Source organism: Macaca fascicularis, chromosome 14 (genome assembly GCF_037993035.2).
Source record: "Macaca fascicularis isolate 582-1 chromosome 14, T2T-MFA8v1.1".
Taxonomy (NCBI): domain Eukaryota; kingdom Metazoa; phylum Chordata; class Mammalia; order Primates; family Cercopithecidae; genus Macaca; species Macaca fascicularis.
The window spans coordinates 24535729-24559331 of NC_088388.1; the positions used below are offsets into that span (position 1 = coordinate 24535729).

At 36.1% G+C, this 23603-nt stretch overlaps 1 protein-coding gene across 37 annotated transcripts in view; it reads left to right on the forward strand.

Moving 5' to 3' along the window:
• The window catches only part of LRRC4C (leucine rich repeat containing 4C), a 1324460-nt gene that overhangs the window by 233644 nt on the left and 1067213 nt on the right, over positions 1 to 23603 (forward strand). For 32 of the 37 annotated variants that reach the window (XR_012423317.1, XR_012423318.1, XR_012423321.1 and 29 more), the window contains one exon: positions 12141 to 12350. The exons of the other annotated variants lie outside the window; for them this stretch is intronic. The gene's annotated coding sequence lies outside the window, so the exon portion shown is untranslated. The remainder of the gene's footprint in view (positions 1 to 12140; positions 12351 to 23603) is intronic. 37 annotated transcript variants of the gene reach the window in all.

The following is a 23603-nucleotide window of genomic DNA, read 5'->3' on the forward strand; positions in this document are numbered from 1 at the left end:
TAAAAATCACATGCAAACTTAACCAGTCCTCACTTTTTTTTAAAGTGTTTCCCTAGAAGCTTCACCAAGAAAATTTGCTATATGTTCCATTGGTTGGAACTTAATTACATAACCACTTCTACCTGTAGGGGAGCCTGAAAAATGTAGCTGGGCCCTTTAGCACACCAATTCCAGATTCTATTAGGAAAGCACAAAGGGAGAATGTTTATATGATGGACAGCTGGAGTATCTGCCTCATTACCCTTGCATTCAGCTGTCAAGGAGGCTGAATTGAAAGAATAAAAGATGCCACTTGAATATATAAGAACTCCCCTGGGAGGCAGAACATGTATACATATAAATCCCATATAAGACAGAGATGAGGCAAATTATCCAAGTACAGATGACATCAGTTATAGACTCCAGAGATGCTGAAGATTTCATGGAAGAAAAGGGATTTAAGCTTTTGTTCATATGGCCTACATTCCTACCTTTTAAAAAACTGTATAACAATTTGCAATAAAATTTTCAGATATATTGGTTGTTACATAGATGAGTGCTTTTTAATAAGTTACTTGTAAAGGATAGAGGGAGAGAGAGACTATGACTATTTCAACTTGGCAAATTTCACATTTATAATTTTTAATGTTGCTTGCTTACTAAGTCATCATCTACAATTTCGATCACAGTGCCCAAGACCACAGAGGTAACAACAAAACAAACACAGAATACTGCTTCACCCAGGTGAACTGGTTTATCTTAGAAATGACCTGAATATAATATAGATCAAAGTAACTATGCAAATGGAAAGGATCAAAATGAGTATAGAAGTGAGAGTAGATAAGTCAATGGAATCTCAAATTGTTGCATTTTTTAGTGTCTTCTGCATTATCCCCATTGCCAACGTATTTCTCTTTTGACATTTTTTAATGCATATGCAAATTTGTATCAATTTTATGAGTGTTTAAATGAAATTGACCCACCTACCCCATTCACTGACTTGGGGGTAGTAAAAAAGGAGTAGGTGAATATTTCAGATCTGTTCTTACACTTTACCTTGGAGTCCTCATTTTTTATCCCCACGTTTATAGAACCCTTCCATTTTATATCTTCCTGAGTTCTGATCCTTCACCTATTTAGGTTATTATAGTCCTCCTGACAGATTTTTGGAGTCTCCAGGCTCTGATCCTTTGCAATCATATGAGCTTTGTATAGAGGGTGTTATACCATAGTGATTAAAACCGTGGTGCTGGTGTTAGATGACTGGAGTTCATAGTCCACCTTCACTATTTACGAGTTATGAATATTTAACCTTGGACAAATTACTCTCTTCTCAGAACTTCAATTTTCTCATTTAGAAAACGCAACTACCCATAGTCCCTCCCTCACTGAGTTGTTGGAGAAATAATTATCAGATGGCCTCATATTCTTGAGCTTTCTCTTCAAAGCCACATAGGGCAAAAGAATCCATCCATTCAGATTATGATTCTAAGAACTAATCTTTTCATCCATCTCACCGTTCTACCAGAGATTTGCCAAATCAAGCATGGATATTAGTGTTCTAACACTTTTCATCCTTTATTTTACCTGAAATTCATTTTAATATTGTATCTAGCATGGAAAGTTCTTGATATTGGTCAAAGAATACAAGATTTCAGTTAGGAGGAACAAGTTAAAGAGATCTATTGTACAACATAATGATTATAGTTAATAATAACATATTCCTGAACATTGCTAAGAGAATATAGCTGCCTAATATTTTAAGTGTTCTCACCAAAAATGATAAGTATATGAGATAATGTCATATGATGATTAGCTCAGTTTAGCCAATTCACAATGTATGCATATTTCAAAACAATATACTGTACATGATAAATATACACGATTTCATTTGTCAATTAAAAAATTTTTTTTCTAAAAATTAAAGTTCTTTAGCACTGGACAGATTTGGAAATGCATTAGATATGGTTCAGATATGAGGTAGTAGGCTTTAGCTTGTCAGGTATAAGACAAAGAGGTATGAGCCTTAGGATATATTAATGACGTAATATAGGAGAAGTATCTGGGGACAAATACAGGACATTTTGTGTGCTTGTGCATTTCTGCACATCTGCATTTCTGACTTCCCTGCTCTTTCCCAGTGTTTTCCTAAAAAAAAAAAAAAAAAAAAAAAAAAGAAGGCTTTTGGAGAAGGCTATGATCCTACCAGGTGGTACACAGTTGTGCTTTTTTGAGTCTGTGGGGTTTCCCTCCTGCCCCCTTAATCTAAGGACTAAGAACTAGTCTATGAACTAATTAATAAATTGTTAAAATAGCAAAGTCTAGAAATAAAATTTCACAAACTTTTTTCCCCTTGTGCTGTCTGAAAGTTTTGAAAAAGTAATAGAAATATATGACAAATAAAAGAAAGCTTTTCTATGTTCTCAAACCTGAATGGAGTCAAAGAACACAATCTGTGTTTAGCTTATCATATTTGCATGAATAAAAATGTACAGCTATTGAAGATAAATTTAAATTACTGATATATGTGAAGAAAGAGACATATTTCCCCTATTAGCCATGCATTCTAGAAATAACCATTAGCATTGTCATGTATTTTCTTCTAGGTGTTTTTATGTGATGCATTTTATACAAGCCTGCTCAAACTCAAATTGAATGCAATTTTTTTTTTCTAATGTTAATTTAAACATAGACTATGTAGCTTTTCATATTATTGTAGAGTTTTTATAACTAAAATCTTAAAATGATGGTAACTATTCAGCTACTGTTGAATGTCAAGACTTTCTCAGGTTTTTTTGTAATATTGTAAGTAATACTGATATTAACAATTTTTTCCCCTAAGGCCAACATTCCATGTTGTCTTTCTATGATTCTTTTCTCGGTTTTTATAAATCACTAGGATGGCATTTTCACTTGAACTTTCTTAACCTTTTGACTCAATTTCTTTAGCTTATTTGCACACATGAATTATCTTTCCTAGTAGTGGTAAAAATACTTTGGAAGATCTTATTTCCTTAAAATATTTACCACATTCTAAAAGTTCTCTAAACATTTATCAAGTAAATGTCTAAAGAAAGAGCAATTAAGAAATACAATGGTTTTACTTCCAGAACACTTTGTCAACGTAGCCACTTGTTTTGACAATTGCCCAGGAGGGTTATATTTCCTTACGGTTAAATGCAAAGTTGCTAAAATTAAAACATAAGTTCATTCAATGAAGGCTCTTAAAATTGGCAGAAGTGTTGACTTAACTAAACATTAGCCTTGGCAAAATAAATGTGAACAGGCAGCCAACTCACAAAATTACTAATTGTTCTTGCTTGACTGTGTGTATTGTCATTTAGTCTTTCACTATGACGTGTGTGTGTGTGTATCTTGATAACACATGTATGTAATATTATTTGAACTTTGCCTTAAGTATTTCAAAAGCATAGTTCATAAGTGAATTATTTTGTATTTCAATTATTTAATGGATAGAAGAGGATATATATATTCACATACACATACTATTATTGGTAACTAGAATATTTTTATTCATTATGTACTCATTTAGCCAACTAATATTTTGAAATGCAGGCTGTAACTTTGAACACAGGACTTTTGAAATATGGTTCCTAATTTAAAATAGTGATTGACAACCAGGAATCCCCACTCTTACCCAGGGAACGTTTCGACAATGCCTGAAGGCATTTTTGATTGTTCTGTCTGATGGGGGACAAGTGCTACTAACATTTAGTGATTAGGAGTCAAGAATGCTAAATATCCAGTAATACACAGGACAGCTCAGACAACAAAGAATTATCTAATCCCGTATATCAATGTCATCGAAGTTAAGAAACCCCATCTTAAAACATCGCACATTTTTTATCAATGGAGTTAAGATTACAATAGGAACCAAGGATAACTATTTCTGGTAGAGATACTAAGGAGGGTGTTGTCAACTTCCCCTGGAAAAGAATGACAGATTTGGGAAGGTGATGCTGAGTTCAAGGGGGCAAGGGGAAATCATTCTAGGGAGAGGCAAAAGCTTGAAAAAAGTCATGAAAATATGACACTAAAACCAGTTTCATTGAACTGGAGTTCAAAGTGGTGGTATAGAACCCTATGAAAAATAAGTCTAGACCAGTAGTCAAAGGCTCAATTACCAAAATTCAGTTTTGTAAGCTAGAGTTTGTACTTTGTCCTATAGGCAAAGAAAATCCACCAAAAGGATCCATGGATTCAAAAGCATGGACTAGTTACTCTTAGAAGGAAAACACCTCTGGCAGCCAAAAGAAAATGAGAAACAATAAAACTGATTAGTGGCATGGATGTCAATTTGGCTAATAATTAAATCTTGCAAGTGAAAAATCCTAAGACGCTAATATATCTCTATATGGGTGGGGCTTAAGGATAGATGCTTACGGTATCCTTAAGGTATCCATAATGGTAAGGTAAAGGAGGCTGAGAAAATGGAATTTGCCTCTCCATTGAAGGTGGGGGTTGAGGAAAGGAAGCCATTCTCAATGGTTTCTAGTTTTCTGCTTTGATTATCCAGAAAGATGAGAGTGCCACATTCCAAGGTACAAATTTCTGAGGGATTATTTGGAAAAATCACGAGTTCTCTTCTACACATTCTGAGTTTAAGCTAATGGTGGTCCTGCAGTTCTGTAACCCAAAAAAACAAGTTCACATTGGATGTATAAACAAAAATGTTCAAAAATGAGTTACTTGAAACACTGGAAGTAGAATAGGTTTTTCAAGAAGACCATTAAAAGAGAAGACCAGTCCTCTGAAAATACCAATATTTCATTGTTAAGTAGAGAAAGAGAAAACAACTTTTACTTGTCAGAATATATAGTTAGAGATACAATGAGGACAAGAACAATGGCATAATGAAATAGAGCAAAAGGGACATCTGGTATTTTAAAATTAAGGCAATATAGAAAAATTCTACTTATCAATTAAATTATGAAAGAAATATTTTAGAAATGCTTGTACGTGGTAAAAAATAAGAAAAGAGAGCTTTTAGATGCTGCAGTGAAGAAGAAATTCAAGGTAAGATCAGTAATCAAAGGCACAAAACATCAGAGTTCTCAGGGGGAAGCAGTCATTAAATGTTAGGTGTGACATTTTCATGCCCTCAGAGGTGAGTGCAGGTAGAAGGTGACTGCATCTGTACTACCTGCAGAAAAACATTGAGACAGGAGATCATTCTGCTATGCCTTTGATGTTAGAACTAGAAAAATTCTGACCACCAGCCATCATTTAAAATGAATCGTTTTTGAGAAATTGGCCGTATGAGACACCTTTAAGGAAACCTGTGAGTTCTGAATTTGTATGTAGGATGAGAAGAGCAAGTTGAGAAATTCACAAAAACCTAATACGAAATCAGTGAAACTGACGACAACAGTGAAGAGGTGAATATGAAATGACACACGGTGATCATTGCTATAGACTGGGGCTCCTGAAATGCTCCTATATTAGTTGGCTTGGGCTACCATAAGAGACTACCATACACTTGTTAGCTCGAACAACAGAAAGTTATTTTCTCACAGTTCTGGAACTAGAAGTCTAAGATCCAAATGCCAACCAGGTTGGTTTTGGTAAGCACCCTCTTCTTGGCTTGCAGATAGCCGCCTTCTTTCTACATCCTCACATGGCCTTGTCTCTGTGTGTGCGCGTTGTTGGGGTTTCTTCCTTTTCTTACAAAGATACCAGAGACCTGATCTCCAAATACAGTCACCTAAGAGGTTAGGCCTTCACCATATGAATTTTGGGGAGCACAATTTTTCCATAATGACCCCATGAAGGTGACTTAAGAGTGAAATATTTAAATACCCAATGGGAATTCATAATGGAAAGTCAGAAAATGCAGCAAATAGGAGAATTTATACCCCCATAACTAGAGATAATAGAATTGTCCAGAGAGGACATTAAAATGAATGTGTTTGAAAGTTCAAATAAGAGAAAAAATTTACCACACACATCAGACTTGGAGAAGGACTCCAATATTGAACAGTGGAGCTATATGCTGTATGATTTTGTGAACAAATACATTTGTTAAGATGTAGTTCAGTGTAAACAAGCATTAGTGACTTGCAAATAGATCTGATTAACCAGACATGCAGCTTTGATGTGAAGATTTAAGACAAAATGACATACCACAGAAAACATGAGAGGAATTATAGACAAGGAGGATAGAAAGAAAAGAATGATACACTAGTTTGTTATTTGCCTGAAATAAAAAAAACAATATCAATCTTCAGAATGAGTACTACATCCACACATTGTTTAATTAAAAGCAAAAGTTCACCTAGTTCTATTGCAGTGAAATTTCCAAACTCACACAAACAGAAAACATATTGAAAGCAATCAAGAATGAGATAGCTATTGCAATCAAAGGAATGGAAATTAGAATGACAGAAGATGTCTCACAGCCATGATGGAGACCAGATGCCCCAACAGAACGAAACTTTAAAGAGTGGATGGAAAATAATTGTTTACCTAAAATTCTACATTTAGCCAAACTTCAATTCAGGGGTGAATCCAAATGGGGAAAAAAATCCCATAAAAATAGTGAGAATTAGACTTTATAGACTGTCTGTCTCTCTGTCTGTCTGTCTACCTACCAATTGATCGATCTATCGATCTATCTATATGAGAATGAAAGTAGGAGAAAACTGAAACTCCAACGAAAAGAGTGAGATGATAAAAAAACACTTTCATATACATGTAGGTACATGTAAGTAAGGTTTGCTGTGAGAAATAACATAGATAGATAGACAGACACAGACAGACTGATAGAATGTATGCTACTAAATTTTTTGGTGGTTTCAGGCGTGGTATTTTACAGGGCAAAAGCAAGATAAATTAATGTGGTAAATTGGAGGAAGAAGTTCAGTGTGAATACATTCAAATGCCCTATTTGGTTGGAGAGAAGATTAGAAATAGTATCTATAAACTGTTAAGTATACATGTTAAAAATGTATAAACGCACACAAACAGAAAATGAATGTAAAATATTCAGACAGGAAAATGAAAGGAAGACAGGAATCAAAAAGACTGTATCAATCCAATAGTAGAAAAACTTTGGAAAGTAAAGGATACATACCAACTAAAGAAAAATGGCTTTCTCTCTGATGAGAAAGGTAGAAAACTTGGGAAGGAATGCAATGCGGGCTTCAATTATTTAAACCATATCAATTCTGGAAAGAAAAAAAATTCTGAGGCTAATAAAGCAAAGGCCAGGGTAGAGACACGTGGCTATAGTCTCAGCTACTTGGGAAGCCGAGGTGGGAGGATCCCTTGAGTACAGGAGTTTGAGGCTGCAGTGAGCCATGATTGTACCACTGCACCCTGGCTCGCAGAGCAAGACCCTGTCTCTGAAAACTAAAAATAAAGGCAAAATGTAAGTATTTGTTAAATCTTTGAGTAGGTGGGTTTTGTTAGTTGCAACTGTTTGGTATATTTCTGTACTTTTGGAATATGTAATTATCATAATATGTTAAAAAATGTACATTGGTATCAGACAAAACTGGGTTCTTACCTCATATATTGTACTTACTATGTAACTTAGGTAAAGATTCAATTTCTTTAGGTTCTACCTGCTTGATCTTAAATGTATACAATATTGCAATATTCCCTACCTTTTTAGGGTTATTGTAACTATTTTAACTGTATTGATGACATAGAACTTGGGGAAAATATGTGTCCAATATATGGTAAGTGGGAGGAATAAAGAAGCAGCAATATGAAACCAAAAGAGAGCAACATTTTTCAAAAGGGGAAGGAGGTGTCTTTTGTTTCACATACTGGTAACGGTTAAATTACTGGTCCTGGCCATCGTCTTTAACTGTTAGGAGGTTATTGATGAATTTTACTTGAGCAGTCTGGCCAGAAAGATGCAAGCAGAGGACTGTGAGTATGGGTTGAAAGGAAGGAAGGACAAATAACAAATGCTTGTAGTGCACTGTTTGAAATAAGGATACAAGGAAAAATCATGTACGTATTTATAGATGGACAAGAGAAAACAGGCAATTTTAAAATGGGAGACTGCAAATGTGGACTATTTTAAGTAGTTTGATTGTGGAGGGAAATAGGTCAGTGACTAGATGTAGACAGAAGGGTGTGTGTGTGTATGTAATGGTAAAGATTTTAGTATGTGAACAGCCTGAAAGGACCCGTAGCCAGTAGCAAGGGGAGAGGTGAAAATACAGGAACAAAGGTAGAGTACTGATGGATCGAGGTCTTAGAAAAGACAGGAGGGGTTGGAATCAAGAACACAGATGAAAGGGTTGGCTGTAAGCAAAAGAAAAAGCACTTGTTCTGAGATTAGAAAGAAGTTGAACTCTGAGTACTGACAGTGATAAGTGTCTACGTGTGAAGAGAGGACATTGGGGGAGTTTATGTCTCTTAGCTTCAGATTTGTCTGTAAAAGGTAGATGGCAGTGTCCTCTACTGAGAAAGAATGTCTTATTTCGGTTATCTTTGTTGTTGCTGTTTGCTTGCTTCTTCCCTGTCGAGAGTGAGGACTCAGGTATTGAAATACTCCATGAGGGATGTTTCTTTTGATGGAAAAATTGAATTCAGTCCCAATTCTCCTTTTCTAAAGAAGAGACTTTTTTTCTGTGAACAATCATTGTTTGGTACTTCAAATCACTACACTCATTTCAGAAAGTCATGAAAGGTCCATAGAGGGGAGTGACGTATAAGAGTTACTAGCCAAGGCTTTTGGGAAATAAGCAGGAACCAAGACTCCACATTTCCATGTTCTCTGCAAAATCAGCTTTCCAAAAATAGACTCATACAAGCTGTAGTCACAGTTGAATGTCATGTTTCTATTATTGCAATGACATAAAATCATTAAACCACTGCTAGTAGTAAAAGCAGTCATGTCTAGTAATAGAACTGCTCTGTGTCCATTCAAAGGGAATTGCATTTTAAATGACACATGGTGAGCAACGTCCTGTTGAGGTGAGTGACATGGACTGAGGTTTGACTTCCACCACAATTTATTAAATGTCCTCCTGTGATAGTTCTCTGCAGTACCCAAGCGCTCAGTTCTGAATAGTGGTGTCAAACTGGCTGGCATGTCATGGGCTTAGGACACAGAAAAGTTTCCAATTTGTTGCGGACCATCTGTTAAATTTTTTGTGTTTCCTATATTTAAGCTAACTGAAAAAAAGATCAAATACTCTTTTTTATCTTACTTAAAAAATTTTTATATATGATAGAAACAAAAATATATATACAAATAAAATAAAGACAGGATCTCACTATATTGCCCAGGCTGGTGTCGAACCCCTGGGCTCAACCAATCCTCTCACCTTGGCCTCCCAAAGTGCTGGGATTACAGGTGTGAGTCATCAGGCCTGGCCCAAATGTTCTTAATACAGAGACTCAATAATCCTCCCTTAGTCTCTCAAGATTTTTTAAAATTTTCTTTTAATTTTTTTTTTCTTTTGGAGATAGAGTCTCGCTCTGTCGCCCAGGCTGTAGTGCAGTGGCACAATCTCGGCTCACTGCAAGCTCTGCCTCCCGGGTTCACACTGTTCTCCTGCCTCAACCTCCGGAGTAGCTGGGACTACAGGCACCTGCACAACGCCCGGCTAATTTTTTGTATTTTTAGTAGAGATGGGGTTTCACGGTGTTAGCCAGGATGGTCTCGATCTTCTGACCTCGTGATCCGCCTGCCTTGGCCTCCCAAAGTGCTGGGATTACAAGCGTGAGCCACCGCGCCTGGGCATTTTTTTTTTTTTAAATTTTTGTGGGCATATAGGAGGTATGAATTTTTACTGGTCATATGAGATGTTTTGATACAGGCATGAAGTGTGTAACAATCACATCATGGAAAATGGGGTCTCCACCTTCTCAAGGGTTTATCCTTTGTGTTACAAACAATCCAGTTATACTCTTAGTTATTTTAAAATACACAGTTAAATTACTATGGACTATAGTCACCCTGTTGTGCTATCAAATACTAGGCCATATTCATTCTAATTTTTTGTACCCATTAACCATCCCCATCTTCCTCCTATCCCCCTACATCTTCCTCCTACCCCGCTTTCCCAATCTCTAGTAACCATCCTTCTACTCTCTGTCTTCATGGGTTCAATTGCTTTGATTTGTAGATCCCATAGATAAATGAGAACGTGTGATGTTTGTCTTTCTGTGTCTGGCTGATTTCAGTTAACATAATATCCTCCAGTTCCATCCATGTTGTCGCAAATTACTGAATCTCATTCTTTTTATGGCTGAATAGTACTCCATTGCGTATAAGTACTCTTTCTTTATCTATTCATCTATTGATGGGCATTTAGGGTGCTTCCTAATCTTGGCTATTGTAAACAAAGCTGTATCAAGTTTCTTTTTCTAGACTGCTTTTTACATCATGTACACCATACAAGCAGAATTTTTGAATACCTTATATGATTCAGGCACATTATCTCAGTTAATCCCTCAAAGAATCCAATGAGAGAATTATAGCCATAGGCTAATGAGTGCATTGACATTTCAAGATTGAACACAATATTTCCAAAACCAACTGGGATTCAAATTCATGTCTGAATTAAATAAATGTGATTAAAGGAGTCATTGGATCAAATGTCTTATGTTCTAAGTTCTAAACCTATTAAGAAGGGGACAAGGAAGTTTTGACTTCCTTAGGCATTCAAATATCACTTTTATTATCAGTAAGACTGTATTGATAAATATACTCTCTACATGAGGCCAAAATGCACTGTACATTAGGCCAATATTATCACCCTAAAAGTGGCCCCTGGAATGAGAATCGTAATTACAGAGCTAATAAATTGCATTAAGAAGTGAAACCTATCTCTCACCTTTTATGAGTGAATGGTGTAGATACATTAGTCCTGTAAAATAAGTCATTCCTCTTGTTATTGGCAATGAAATAGTGAGGGTGCAGGGATTGGTTTCTATCAAATACCCTCAAGGAAGGTAGAGGTCAGTCATTAAACAGAACAGAGATGATTCCCTCCAAACATGGCACATACTTTTTCCACGGCAGGTAATTCTCTTTTATTAATTTAATCCATATAAGTGTTTTATCTTCTCTTTTACATTATGAGCTTCTTAAGTCACAGATGTGGTGATTAAACCAGGACAAAACATCAGGCAGGTAACACACTAGGAATGATGAAAAAGGATTATATTGATGGATTTCACTGTGATAAGAAACAGAGTATAATTTTCCATTGTACTTTGGGATAGCACACAGAGATAGAGTAAATCAAGTACTGGCCTCCAGAAGGCTTTAAGAAACTAATTAGGAAAGCAACAGCTCTTCCCCTGGCATGACTGAGAGCTGGGATCCATCAACTAAGTGCATGGCATAGTTTTGTCTCTAAGTCCTATTCTGCCAACTGGACCTCCAATAGTTCAGGGAACACAAGCCCATTCTCTGGCAGAATCAGTGGGTTCATGTCTAAGCCTCAGAGTTCCAGCTCTTTGACATGCTTGAAAATGGCTTAATCTGCCATCTCAGTCTTTACTAGAATTGGTTGCCTTAAGGCATTTTTTTTGTAGCTATTTTTTCCAGGCAATCCGCAGGCAGCAAGCTCCTTCTTTGGGAGACTAGCATGTAGGGAGTAAGTTTTGGACAAGTCAATTTGTACTTCTCCATATTGACCTGATTATGTCTTGTCTTAGCATAGTGTCTTGCAAAATGTAGCTGTTGAATAAAGGAGATAATGTACTGATGGATGAATGAATGAATAATTATGTAGATAAAAGTATAGCCACTAAAGCTGTCTTTTTCTTTATGCCATTCCTCCAGAGTGCCCATTTTCAAGAAGGTGCAAACAGATACCTAGGCACCAATTAGAAATCTGTTTCTCAGTATAAGCCTATGTTTCTTTTATTTGATGAATTTCTCTTCTCTGATCTGAAACTCAGACTCTTTCAGTCATCAAATAAACCTCACCACATCAACGATGGAGTCATAGCCTATAGAACAATGACTCTCTATGTCTCTTAATGAAATACCTCAAGTTTATTTTTTATTTCTTTTTGAAATATGATAAAATCCCCTATATGTACTGAAAAATCCCATTGAATTAAATAATAAATTATAATCATAGCTAGCATTTTTTAATGTTCACTATGTGCCTGTGCTCTGATAAATACTTGACATAGATTATCTCATTTAATCCTCACAGAAACCAAATGAAGTGTTTACTGTCATTACACATATTTGATGAAGAGGATACTGAGGCTCACAGAGAATTACTAATTTGTTCAAGACAGTCTAATGTGGAGTAATCAAGAGTGAATGCCCTGAAAGCACACATACCAGCTTGGACCAGCATTCTTTTTTTTTTTTTTTTTTTTTTTTGAGAGGAAAAACTACAGAGACAGAGTAGCAGCAGGTAAGCCATTTTCTCCATACCAATTGTACAAGAACCCTGCTGGCAAATGTCCATCATGGGAGAGGCTCCAGTCTTGAGATGTGGGGCTTATAAACTGCCTGCTTAGGGAAGCACCAGACCTTCCCCTGGGATAGATTGGGGCCAAGGTCAAAATGTTGCTGTTACAGTTCTGTGATGTACAAGAATTGTTGCTTCTATCCCTGATCTTCCACTGCAGCAATTATGACAGAGAGCTCAGTAACACATCCCTTGGTGTGACTGGAGTCCAGGGCCCAAGTCTCATGTTTGTTGTCATATGGTGTTGGGGATTCTTGGCCCTCAGCCCTGTCCATTTCATTGGCATCTTATCAGATGTCTGACTTGAGTACTCAGTTGTTGCCAGTTTTTATATCTTCTGCATTTTAGTTTTCAAATGAGCCTGCTCTTTGGGGGAGAGAAAGTGTCAGCTGTCTGTATGGAAAATCAGCCTGCTGGGTCTCTAGCCCAGGCAGAGTAGCCCTTGCCTATCACCAGCTGTTAAGTGGTAGAACCTTTAGTCAAGTGCCACAGTGTGACACCAGAGTGCCCAGTCTTAAGTGATTTTCAATAAGAAGAGGATTTAACCAACCATATGTACATTTCAGATAGAATCGTAATCTACAGTACCTACTTTTGCTGTTGTGTGTTTTTGTCTTATGTTGCTAGTTGATTATTTGAAATACTTATGTATCAAACTCCTATTTCTAGCCATGTAATTCACCATTCTTCTACTTTCTGTTCCATTGGAAGGTGAGATTTAATTTGGTTGTGAAACGTTCAAAGGTATGTTGTTAGCCATGAGATTGATATGCTTATTCACTGGGATGTGTGTTGGAGTGGACAGTTCTTAAGATGTAGCATGCCCTGGAAGAAGAAATAAAAAGTACCAATTCAGCCTTTGCATTCTGACCTCTGTGTGGGTATTTATAGAAGATTCTAAAACTAGAACGAATGATGCTAAGAACTTGTCTCTATGCCAGTTGAGCTATATGGTTTGCTGTTTTGAATTCTATTTGCATATCTTGCAAGTATAATTTTATTCTTTCCAATACTTCCCATGTGAAATGTATAGATTTATAAACTTTAACAATATAGAATGTCTTTATCCAGTCAATCATTGATGGCCATTTAGGTTGATTCCATATCTTTGCTATTGTGCATAGTGATACAATGAACTTATTCCTGCATATGTCTTTATAATAGGATGATTTATACTCCTTTGGGTATATACCAAGTAATGGGATTGCTGGGTCAAATGGTATTTCTGTCTTTATGTCTTCGAGGAATCGCTACACTATCTTCCACAATGGCTAAACTAATTTACACTCCCATGAACTGTTTATAAGAGCTCCTTTTTCTTTATAACCTCGTCAGCATCTGTTATTTTTTGACTTTGTAATAATAGTCATTCTTACTGGTGTTAAATGGTATCTCATTGTGTTTTGATCTTCATTGCTCAAATAATCAGTGATACTGAGTTTTTTTTTCACATGATTGTTGGCTGCACGTATGTCTTCTTTTGAGAAGTGTCTGTTCATGTCCTTTGCCCACTTTTTTATGAGGTTGTTTTTGTAAATTTGTTTGGACACGGGGGAACAACACACACTGGGTCCTTTAAGAAGGTGGAGGGTGTGAGGAGGAAGCAGATCAGAAAAAAATAACTAATGGGTACTAGGCTTAATTCCTGGGTAATGAAATATTTGTACAACAAACCTCCATGACACAAGTTTACCTATGTAACAAACTTAACACTTGTACCCTTGAACTTAAAAGTGAGAGTAAATAAATAAATACAGAATATCTTGAACCAAGAGAAATCATCAGTAATTTAACAGTAGTAACATCTTTAACTCAAGTTCACAAAGTCAGAGACATAATCTGTTTTGTTCATTTCTATATATCCCCAGTGCATAGACACTGGCCTAGAACAAAGTAGTTGTTAAATGAATACTTGTTATTTGAATAAATAAACCAATATATGACTTTTGATGAAAAATTACCTATTAAATCATCTCAGTTTTCCTGGGATATCAACATACCTGCTTTTAGTTTTATTTATTAAATTAGATAAATATGAGATGGGAAAAGTGATCTTTTCTTGTGTTTCCACATCCAAATCATTTGTTTCTCAGTGGAAATGACAATATATTCAAAGTAAAATTCTTTAAAATCTTGTGATTAGAAGTACTTTCAGATGTGTAGAATTGTGTGTGTGTGTGTGTGTCTGTGTGTTTAATATTGGAGGATAATTATTTGGGAAAACAAGCTGTTTTCTACAGATTATCCACTATTTTGGATAACACCCCCTCAAAAAAAAGTTGAATGTTGCACAGCAGACAACCGGAGAGATTCCTGTTTTCATAACTCTTCCTTGTAGAGGGGTATTTCTTAGTGTTTAAGAGCACGAGTCCTTCCTTACTAGTTGTGTGTCCTTGAAAAACTTACTTCTTATTCTTATGTCTTGTTCTCTCATTGACAGAAACCGAATAATAATATTTTGACTTCGTAAGTTTGATATAAGAATCAGTGAGTTAGTACATGTAAAACATGTAAAGCATGCCTGGTACAGAGTAAACTCTCAAGAAACATTATTATTACCATTATTCCTGTCTCCTAATGCATAAAAAACCTCACCTTCCTCAGGCAATTTATACAAGTCAGGAATAGTATAAACTCTGATTTTAACTTTCATATTCAGTGATCTTAGAGAGAGTCTTCAAGGGCTCCCTACTAGCCGTTTAATTAAAAAACAAAAAATTCCAGGTCAAATAAAACAAAAACACATATAAGTCCCTATGATGCCTGCTCTGTCTTAATGAAACTGGGTTTTCTGGAATCCCTTCAATTATCCTTGATGTCTTCAAATTCTGAGAATGCTCAGGCTTCCTTTGTAGTATTTTTTACACTGGTACTAACCCATCTGGCATGTGCAATAGATGAGGGAATATTCTCCAATTGCACCTCTGAAACTTCATCTGGTTCAGCCCCCGCACACAAACCTGATTGAGCAGAGGGAGCTGAATAAGGTCAACATCAGGTGATTTTTCCCTACTAAAATTTCTAATCTGTTGTAGGCACAGGGCTAAATCACAATGTGTGATGGTCCTGCTAGAGAAAAAAAGTACCACAGCAAATAAATGGAAATTCCTTCAGGCCGTGGAAAATGTAACAGCTCTAAATACAGCTACACCTTTATATAGAAACACATAGAAACACTTGACTGGACTTCAAGAATGTATGAAGATTTCTTCAGTATTAGTTGAAGGCAGTCTTCTGATTTTGGCTTCTGTAAACTTCCTCTCTCGCTCTTTTTGTTTTCCTGGCCCTTATCCATTTGACTTTCTTCCCAATGACCCACTCCCTGACTTTCCTTAGATAATTTGAAAATACTGACTCTGCAGATGCCAAGGGTGCAAAGTATCTTCATCCTCACTGAACTGCACATAGCAACTCTCTTTTCTCTTTCCCAGAGGAATTTTTGTAATTTTGTAGGGAGTACTTGTGTCTGTCATATAGTGTCTACAGAAAAGAATAATGAATGAATCTGCCCATTAACTACATTTTAATGGGCTTTGATAAAAAATAAGCTCACCCCGGCCTCAAAAATGAAAACAAAAAAATTTTGACTTATTAAGTGACATATGCATATGAAAGTTAAGATATTTTGGGTCATAGTAATATGTTGAAAACAACATAGAATCTATTATTATTCTTTAAACTTTTTTGATCAATGGCTTTCTGAGCATATAGCTAAAGAACTCTATCCTTAGAAAATACACATAAAGGCCGGGCGCGGTGGCTCAAGCCTGTAATCCCAGCACTTTGGGAGGCCGAGGCGGGCGGATCACAAGGTCAGGAGATCGAGACCACAGTGAAACCCCGTCTCTACTAAAAATACAAAAAATTAGCCGGGCGCGGTGGCGGGCGCCTGTAGTCCCAGCTACTCAGGAGGCTGAGGCAGGAGAATGGCGGGAACCCGGGAGGCGGAGCTTGCAGTGAGCCGAGATCGCGCCACTGCACTCCAGCCTGGGCAACAGCGTGAGACTCCGTCTCAAAAAAAAAAAAAAAAAAAAAAAAAAAAAAGAAAATACACATAAAGTAGACATCTACAACATTTTTTGAAGATAATTTTCAGAGATATATTGTATGAAGCCTATTGCGATATTCTATAGAAATATATAAAATTCACATTAAAATCCCTGCCTTAGCTCAGGCCATTGCCGGACTGTTGTATCCCAGGGTCATGTGTAGTGAGTGCATAATAGGTGTGCTGAGATTATTACCTGTTTCTGTCTTTAAGGCAGCAAGGCAGAATCAAAGGTAACTAGAATGAAGGGGTTTGTTTCTTCTCATTGTAAAAAAAAGCAGGAAAGTTTTCCCCAGTAAACTATAGATATCTGATCACCTTCTAATTGATTCTTAAGTAAAATAACTTGAACATTCTGACAAGGATTGTTCACTTATTTTTGCAGTGGATGTTTGTTGACTGTCTCCTATTAACTATGCACTATACACTATGTTAGATTTGGGTGAGGTAACAAAGGTGACTAAAGTTTTTTTGGGTTTTTTTTTTTTTTGACCTTAAGGAAGTCATAGTCTGTAAGGGAAAACACATACCCAAATAATTAAGTATAATACCGTATGCCATATGTGTAGACCTATGGGAGCAAAGAGGAGAGTAGGCCTCATTTTATTTGGATAAGAACACACATCACCAAAAGGACATTTAATGAAACTTTGCAGGCTAAATGGAATTCACTAAGAAGATTATGTGTGCTACCATTATTTTTCCAATAGATATTTTTCTGCAACATTTGTAATGGTTGCATACTATTCCACTATTTGAACATAATGCAATTTAGTTTTTACTTTTTTTTATGCAGAGTAGAATTACAACAATGCTACATTGATTTATTGCATTTTAGTGAAGTCAGGGTCTTTAACGTATTCATCACTGGAGCAATGCACATTGCAGCCAACAAGCAACCTCCCATCATCCACTCCCACCATCTCCCAACACAATTAATTTAATCAAGTCCTTTTCATCACTAGTTGATTCCAATTTTTGGCACTATAGCCAATATTAATATAAAGATTCTTAAAGCTAAATCCTAGTACATGTTCTTTATTCTATTTTTAGAATACAGTTCTAAACAAAATTACCAGTTCAAAGGACCACAACATTTTCAAAGCTTAAATACTTTTTCTCAAGATAGCATTATTAAAAAGCAGGACTTTGTGTTCAGATAGACTTAAGTATAAAATATAAACATTTATTTTCTTGTTTAACCTTGGGCAAGTTGCTTAAGGAGTATTCCTCTTGGTTTCTTTATTTTTAAAGTATTAAGATAATATGTATATTGAAGTCCTGCTTTAAAAATTATAGTGGAGATTAATATTTAATGAAGCTTCTATGTATTTTGACAATAGTTACCAGATAGTTGCTAAATACTAGAAAGAAAATTCAAGTGTTCTATTTTAAGTTAGTGTCATTAATTAATTTCTAACAGAATATGTGCACTATCTGAAGAACTATGTAGTATTGTCGTAGTCCATTCATTATATGGCCAAAATTTTGGAAATCCAAACTCACTGTCCATATAAATCACTTTAAAATTGATGGGTTGTGTTCAGAAATTTGGCCTGAAAAATAGGGATGTTGTAGTATCAGATGAAGAGATAAAAATCTGGAATAAAATTTGTATTCTTCCACTCATTATCCATTTCTTTTAATCTTTCAGAGCCTCATATCATCTAACAAAAGAGTATAAGTTTGAATATTCTTTCAGCTTGAAATAATCAAGTCAGCAATATAATTAAAAACAAAAATAGGTATCTGAATTGTTTTTCCGTTATAGTTTATTATTTTTAGTTTTTGAATTCACTCTGAATCTTTTTACTTATTGAGAAAGAGGCGATCATGCAAAATCTACACTTTTCTCATGCTTGTCAGTGTATTATATTTTTCACGCTATATTGATGTGGGGCATTAACTTGAAGAATCTGGATTTATTTTTGAACTCCTGTCAGCACTCCATAATTAACATTGCCCAGAAGAGAAATGCTATTTTGCCTCCTGCATCATCAACACAACTGTCAGCAAATAAGGAAGGCATCGTCTTTACCATTATTGCTGCTAATGTATGAAGCAGAAAAGAACAGCTGGATTTTCACACACTAGGCTGTTAGAAAAGCTAGCACTTAGTGAAATCTATTTTCAGTTTCTACTTACCTTTTTTTTTTTTAACTTAAGAATGTAATTAAAGGGAAAAAAATGTCATTTTTATCCTGAAGTCTATTTTTAAACTCTTAATTTGGGACATTTACTGTTCTCAAAGTTGTTTATCTCAATGTCATTTTTCTTTCTTGACATGAAAATGCAAAGTTAATGTTGATTGCTCAGTGGTCATTTCACTTATCTGCTTGCTGCTCTATTGTGTCTGTGTCCTAAATTCCCTGTAATGTTTCAGATCTTTCTCTGGTCTCCAGTTTTGTTTAAATTTACAATGGTGGTGGGTAAATGAATCCTTTAAAAAAACGAACAGTTGCAAGGACTAAGTCTTGCTGCAATAAAAATGCAATGCCATATCTCAGACATTTGCTCTTTAAGAAGTCAAAATAATTGTTGCCTTCACAGCTACAGTGTGCCAAAATTAGGTAGCATAGGAAACCTTTACTAAATAAGGTTTTGTGTTTGTGTGTGTGTGTGTGTGTGTGTGTGTGTGTGTGTGTGTGCTTTGTTTAAACTGCATACAAGGTAGGCTTGTGAATGAAGCAGTCACTTGGGAAAGCAGTTTAGGAGTTCCTTAAAATGTTAAATGTAGAGTTAGCATAGGATCCAGGCATTTTACTCCTAAGCATATGCCCCCCACATTGAAAGCATAGGTCCACACCAAAAATTATACATAAATGCTTATGGCAGCATCATTTATAATAGCCCCAAAGTGGAAATAACTCAAATTTCTATCAAGAGATGAATGGATATACAAAATATGATACATCTACACAATAGGAAGTACTGATACAGGTTATAGCCTGGATGAAATGTAAAAAAATTATACTCAGTGAAAGAAGCCAGAAGCAAAAGGCTACATATTATTATTCCATTAGTAAGAAATGCCAAACATAGGTAAATTCACAGAAATAAAAAAGTGGATTAGTGGTTTTCAGGGTTTGGAGCGAAGGAGATTATGGAAATACTGTCAATGTGGATGGATTTCTTTTTTTTTTTTTTTTTTTTTTGAGATGGAGTTGCACTCTGTCACCCAGGCTGGAGTGCAGTGGTGCGATCTCGGCTCACTGCAACCTCCCCCTCATGGGTTCAAGCAATTCTCGTGCCTCAGTCTCCTGACTAGCTGGGATTACAGGCATGCACCATCACGTCCAATTACTTTTTGTATTTTTAGTGGAGACAGGGTTTCACCGTGTTGGCCAGGCTGGTCTTGAACTTATGACCTCAGGTGATCCACCCACCTTGGCCTACAAGGTGCTTGGATTACAGGCATGAGCCACCACTCCCGGCCGGTATTTTTTTTTATTTTTTTGAAGTGATAGTATGTTCTAAAATTAGATATGGGTGATTATTGCATAATTCTGTAAAGTTACTAAAAACCACTGAACTTTACACTTAGAAAGTGTGATTTTTTTTTGCATATAAATTATATCTCAGTAAACTTGTTATACAAAATGTTATATATATATATATATTCATGAATAAAAAATAGAAGTTGAGAATGAACATAGGAAATGAAGGGGAAAATTATGACTAAACAATTCATCATAAGCTCTTCATGTTAAACATTCTTTATAAACATTTCTATTTTTAATGACTTCAGAGTATATTTTAGCTAAGTGAACCACAATTAAGCATTTATAGTTTCAAGTGTAGGTAGTTGCCAGCCGTTATTATATGTTTGTTTCTGTTTTTCATTTTTATTGTTTAAGAACCAAGCAAGGGGTTTGTGGTCATTGACACACATCTGATCAGTTTTCTGGGACCTGGAATTGTACTTCATGGAGTCACTAGCCCCTGGCAGCCTGGCAGCAGTAGAGGTTATTGTCTTCTCACCTGGGTCACTGCTGTTGTCGTAACTCATTCTGAGTAGACTGCCCATGGTGATTGAAGATGTCCTTCATATTCTTCTTATTTGGAGGGAAGTGTGACTGTCCATTTTTTTCTGATTGAAAACAGATTTCAAGGCTTCTCCTAGCTAAATATGGCAGGCAAGTAATTCACAGACTTGCAGATGACAAATTCTGACAGATCAGAATAGGACAATGGGAAAACAGCTTAGTCCAAAAGCTTCATGTGTCTTTTTACTAATGAAAGATTTAGGACTTTAAAGGATATTATAATGAGATCAAATCAAATTTATAGCAGAATGAACAAATGAAAATAACAAATGGAGGTCAAAATGTGCTTTCAAAGTTTTACATTACATCAGTTGGATCTGCAAAGAAGGAACTTAATGTAAGTTGATGTGTGATTGTTCCGGTTTTAAAAGAATGTAATTCAGTCTATGTCTGATTTCATTAAGGATGTTGGGATAGCCCTGGAGTAATTTAAAGAGAAGGTAAATGTAAAGGGTGCTGAGTGTGTGTATGGAAGTGCATATTTATCCTGCACTTTATTTGTTATAACAAGCATGGATCTATTAACTCTCTAATACATGATGTCTGTTATAATTTAATTTTGTATAAGTTTGAGAGCTAGAAACTTTCCTGCTCGAAAAATGTAATGTGATCAGTCTAAATTTGTAGCACTAAATCTTTTGCTGTGACCCATTCACTAGGTGGTAGAGAAGATTCAAGGAGTAAACCTAGACATACAGTTACGTTACTTGTTGATTAGTGATGGATGCTTAAAGTACATTAAAACGAGTTTGCTAACACTTTTTCTGTCACTTTTCATCTCTTCAGCCCCATAGCTACTTATAAAAGGGAGACATTTGTCTGAGAAAAGGTCCCCAGGTGGGCATTAATGTCCATTTCTCTGCATAATTTTACATAAAATAGACAAACATTATCATAGGACTTGATATATTATCACATCATTTCACGGAGTAATTAACACATACACCATAATAAACCTATTAGAAATGTTTATCCTGTTTAGTTTATAACACGTGGAAATTGACATTCAGAATGATTTTAACTTTTTAGTAACCAAAGTAGAAACACAAGAATTGAGAAAGGAAGTAAGAAAATCAAATAATTTTCATGATGCCCCTATTCTAGAACTCTTCTAGAAACTTCTAATATGTTAACATATTTAATCCTCCAAAAATCATAGGAGGTAAACTTTACTACTTTGATTACACAGAGAAGGAAACCAAAGGTCGCAGGTCATAAACCTACTTCTTAGCAGAGCAAAGATTGAATTCAGTGTAACAACTTTTTAAAGCTTTACATTTTACCTTAGCCATGTGTTTCAACGTGTTATGTACATGAAGTCAACCTAAATGCCCATCAGTGGTAGACTGGATAAAGAAAATGTGGTACATATATACACCATGGAATACTATGCAGCCATGGAAAGGAATGAGAGCATGTCCTTTGCAGGGACATGAATGGAGCTAGAAGTCGTTATTCTCAGCAAACTAATGCAGGGAGAGGAAACCAAACACTGGATGTTCTTCCTTATAAGTGGGATTTGAATGGTGAGAACACATGGGCACTTAGCGGAGAACAACACATACTGGGGCCTGTCAAGGGGAGGGGTGGGAAGAAGGAGAACATCAGAAAGAATAGCTAGTGGATGCTGAGCTTAATACCTGGGTGATGGGTTGATCTGTGCAGCAAACCACCATGGCACATGCCGTGGCACATGTTTACCTATGTAACAAACCTCCACATCGTGCACGTGTACCCCTGAACTTAAAAATAGAAGTTGAAGCATAAAGTAATTTTAGAAAGCATTGTGTTTAAACACAGTCAGATTATTGGAAAGATATTCAACTTTACCTTTTGTTTTGAAAGTTGAATCATCACTGTCTTGCAGCCTTGATTAATTTCTTAACACAGTAGCTATCTTTACATTTTATTTTCTTTACATGTATTTTCAAAACATTATATAGCTCGCTGGGAAAGCCCAGGATAAAAATAATATTAATTAGAAAAAAAAGTTGTTGTGAAAAGGAAGACTATGCCTTCTTCAAACTTTCAATATTATCTCTGGTGCCAGGACCTTATAACTTCTTCCCCATTCCCTTCCACTCCTTACAGTCACACACTTTGTACACATCTTAAATAAACTAAGCAAACAAAAAGATAAAGATTAGTTGGCCTCTTTGCAATTGGGGAGATTGTATGGATTCCATAGCATTCACTAGGGGATGATAGCAGTCTGGTCTTCACCCTGCCATGGAGTAATTCATAAAAATTTTATAACTCCTATTATTGGAATACCATTTCTGGTATTTTCTAAATACACCTTCTTTCTATCATTTAAACCAGGGGGTCCCAACTCCTGGGGCCACAGACTTGTACTGGTTTGTGGCCTGTTAGGAACTAGGTTGCACAGCAGGAGGTGTGTGACAGGCAAGTGAACATTACTGACAGAGCTCCGCCTCCTGTCAGATCAGCTGTGGCATTAGATTCTTATAGGAGGGCCAACCCTACTGTGAACTACATATGCGAGGGATCTAGATTGCGTGCTCCTCATGAGACTCTAATGCCCGACTATCTGAGGTGAAGCAGTTTTATCCCCAAACCATCCACCCCCAACCCCTGTCAGTGGAAAAATTATCTTCCCTGAAACCAGTCCTTTGTACCAAAAAGATTGGGGACTGCTGATTCAAATGTATGTGAATGATAAACTGTGAAGTTCAGTTTCTTTCCACAGACTTTGAAGCTCTTTTGCTTCTGTTTTGGCTCTGTTGTTAGGCTAGTTTATTGAAGGGCAGAGAAATAGATGTCAATAATATCTGGATTTAGAGCCTTATGTTCACGTTCAGATACTAGATATCTTTACCAAGCCATGGCCCACAATAACCATTATGACCAAAGGATCATTGTAACCATTATGACCAAAGGTCCATTTTCATGCTGTTGATAAAGACATACCCAAGACTGGGTAATTTATAAAGAAAAAGAGGTTTAATGGACTCAGAGTTCTATATGGCTCAGGACGACTCATAATCATGGCAGAAGGAGAGAGGCATGTCTTACATGGTGGCAGGCAAGAGAGGATGAGAGCCAAATGAAAGGAGAAAACCCTTGTAAAACCATCAGATC